General features: G+C 39.5%; 1 protein-coding gene and 1 long non-coding RNA gene across 3 annotated transcripts in view; both read left to right on the forward strand.

Moving 5' to 3' along the window:
• Positions 1–3,192, forward strand: part of LOC118740356 (ionotropic receptor 25a) — a gene marked incomplete at its 5' end in the record, with an annotated part of 75,815 nt that overhangs the window by 30,069 nt on the left and 42,554 nt on the right.
• LOC118740358 lies at positions 45–3,179 on the forward strand. Of its 2 annotated transcripts, none has more exons than XR_004993123.1 (3): positions 45–969; positions 2,257–2,609; positions 2,688–3,179. It is a non-coding gene; the product is annotated as an uncharacterized LOC118740358 (long non-coding RNA). The 2 variants fall into 2 exon arrangements; XR_004993122.1 differs by having other exon boundaries at positions 48–1,038; positions 2,453–2,609.

The following is a 3,192-nucleotide window of genomic DNA, read 5'->3' on the forward strand; positions in this document are numbered from 1 at the left end:
CGTGGGCGGAAAGACCGAGTTTCCGCTCCACGGCGCTGCCGTTGCCGGGATCGGAAAATCCTTGTCTCTGGGCCACCCACCCGTGTCTCATGCTTCAATGGGAAACTCGGGAGATTAGTACTTGCTTCCGCCACAGGTTCAACTATTTCGCCTTCTTCGATGTCACGGCGCAGCGATTGGGAATTCGTTCCGGAGTCCGAGGCGTAAATCGACAGAACGTTTTCTCGTTCCTCCTCGCTGGCGACCTGCTGGCTCCAAGGTCTTCGGTCAATGGGCTCTTCGTCGATGTGCAATGTGGTATGGTGCTTATCGTGGCATCGACGGCATCGATCCCGGCTGGTGCACCTTTGTACGCGATGCGTCATTGATAGGCAATTGCTGCAAAACCGCCCGAGCAGAGACTCTCGCAATCGTTCTTCCGGGGCCTTTGCCCGATATACCGGGCATAATCTGATCGGGTGCTTACCATCGCAAAGTCGGCACGCTATCGGATAACGATGAGTGCGGCGTTCCGCTTTCTTTCTTAGCATTGTATAGCGAGTCATTATTACCTGAAAATGGTTATTTTGTCGATGTTTCGATCGTAAAGTCATTGCTATTATTGATATTTATTCTTAATATCATGGTACTTATGGTTGGGTGGCGAGAATTACATCATATAATTATAGAACCGTGAATTGGCATATATTACTTGCGCGCTCTAAACCCACGTTGGTGTTGGTCTATGATTGACGTGTTCAATTGGTCGTGTAAGGGGTGCATAATATTGCAATATTATCCGAGCATATGAAGATTGTGTTTGCTCCTTTATATACATCTAGCGATAAATTTTTATCGATTTTGAAAGTTACACCCATCAGTGAGCTGTCATACTCTAGTAAGATACACGGACTATTAATATTGTAAACAAAGCGTATTAACTACAATTCATAGTGATAAGGCCATGCTTCTGCGATTGAGCATAGTTATGTATGTTCAATGATACGTCTGTAGTGCTCGTGGTTGTGTTCTATGTTGATTGGATGTGTTTGTGTGAGGGTTTGTATTATGTGCATGTTAGATGTGCAAAGTCTGTCAAGGTCGCGCATTTCGAAAGGTGAAGGATAGCGCAGGTGCAGCTTATATGAAAGGTGACTTTGAAAGCAGTTATCATCAGTGTGGTAGATGTGAAAAAGAAATAAATACATAAAAATATGTGGTAGGTTTGCACACTGATTATAGTTTTCAAAGTCGAAAGTTGTACTACTACCTTTGCCTGCTTACACAGCGAAGAATGGGCGTTAAACATTCGTATGCATTTATCAGACCTTGCTAATAGGCTGTTTTTGCTTACGCGTAAAAGCACATTTAGCGCATTTAGCTCTAAATGCTACTCTAAATGTACATTTATCCATACAAAATTCGTCACCTAAATGCAACTAAATGCAACTCCATTTTTGCATTAAGAATCTAAATGCTAAAAGCAACCCTGTGATCTTCCAAAATTTCCACGATTCGACCATGGTTTAAAGAGAAAAAGTGGCAACATTGCTTTTTTGAGTATACAGTTTCTAGCTGCGTTTCAGTGATCGCCGATCGAGATTTCTTTTATTTTGCATTACATATTTGGATAAAGAAAAGTTAAGCAAATTCAACATCGATTTGATGCTGATAGAAATCTGGATCAATTTGTGATCAACTCAGTTTGGTTTGTTTCTTAATTAAGTGAGGAAGTTTTAATTGACAGCACCGACTAATGAATATATACACAAACAAATGTTCGGTTATGGTTAAAACAATTCAAGTTTTTGTATTGAATTTTTGGTTTAAAATTAATTTTTTCCTTTTCAGTAGGGTTTTTGCACATTATCTTCTGCGTGAGAATTGATCGTAAGATATACGCATCTAAATAAGAGACTGGAACACGGCTGTTTGTCAAAAGCATACGATTTCGAACTCGCGTAAATGTACATTTGCTAAATGCTATAGCATGAACGCTCTTCGAAAACATATGTTCGAAGGTGCTAAATGTTGCATTTTAAATGCAGCCAAAACGCTGCATAACAGTTTACAGTGCGCACAGCAACCACAAAGCGCTTAATTCATTATGAAACTACATCTACATCATGTCATTTCTTTTAATAACTTTGCACAAAGTAGACAAAATCTCGCCAGACTCGATTGGTTTGAAAGCACTTGCACCAACAATGAACAGAGCTAATGCAGTTCGGGCAAGTTGAAAACTTTCTTGAAAGCGTTACATGTATCGTAACTTAGTACTGGTTTCACTGGGTGATTATGGTGAGGTTCTTCTCACCTTGGCCTGCCACCCCAAAAAAAAAGAGAAAGAGAAAAAAAAAAACTAAAACCAAAAAAAGTATATTAAAAATTACGTTTATTAAAAGGAATGCATGAGGTTTTATTCAATTTGCATGTATTTCATGCAAATATTTTCCTCGGATTAACCTTGTAGCAAGTGAGCAGTAGATGTCGCCGTTAAAAAGATGCATGTTGCCACATACTCTAGGGGCGAGAAATTTTACACTAATATCGTAAACTTCTGTACCTAACTTGGCAACATCCTTCGAATGAAAGGAAATGTCATTCATAATTTTCCACGAGGCCAACCGGTAAGTGTTGTAGGTTATTATATTTTGTGAATTTTTAATTGATCATTGTTGAATTTTTCATTCATTTTTCTTTTTCAGGTCCCAAACGAACAAAGGCTAAAAAGTACGTTTTACCCCTTCTCAAAAGAAAAACAGCAGATCGAATTCCTCAGCAATGAGCGTAGTTAAATATATTGGTCGTACAACTGATTTTCGCGGTAAGACACTGTGGGAGATTGTGGGAAATCTGCGGGACTTTGGTGTTGGCCGGCTCGTAATACGTAACAAATTCCAACGATATGAGGAGCCCTGCTATATGCGTATACTTAAGGTGGAAGTTACTCCACATGATCCTGAAAAGGACCCTATTCGTACAGGTCCCAAACGAACAAAGGCCAAAAAGTGGAGCTACGAAAAGGTTTGCACTCTTCCAAAAAATGAGATTAAACGCGCAAAATTTCGGTATAGTTGGTCGTTCTTTGGCAAAACTAGTTATTTATATACCTGCTGTTTTAAATTACTAATTATTTACGTATTAATTACACGTAAGAAATGCAGTGTTTACAAAAATATTGCGGCTCGCCGAACAGATTGGTGGAACGCG

This window comes from Rhagoletis pomonella, unplaced genomic scaffold (genome assembly GCF_013731165.1).
Source record: "Rhagoletis pomonella isolate Grant_MI unplaced genomic scaffold, Rhpom_1.0 Rhpom_scaffold_00006, whole genome shotgun sequence".
Classification (NCBI taxonomy): Eukaryota; Metazoa; Arthropoda; class Insecta; order Diptera; family Tephritidae; genus Rhagoletis; species Rhagoletis pomonella.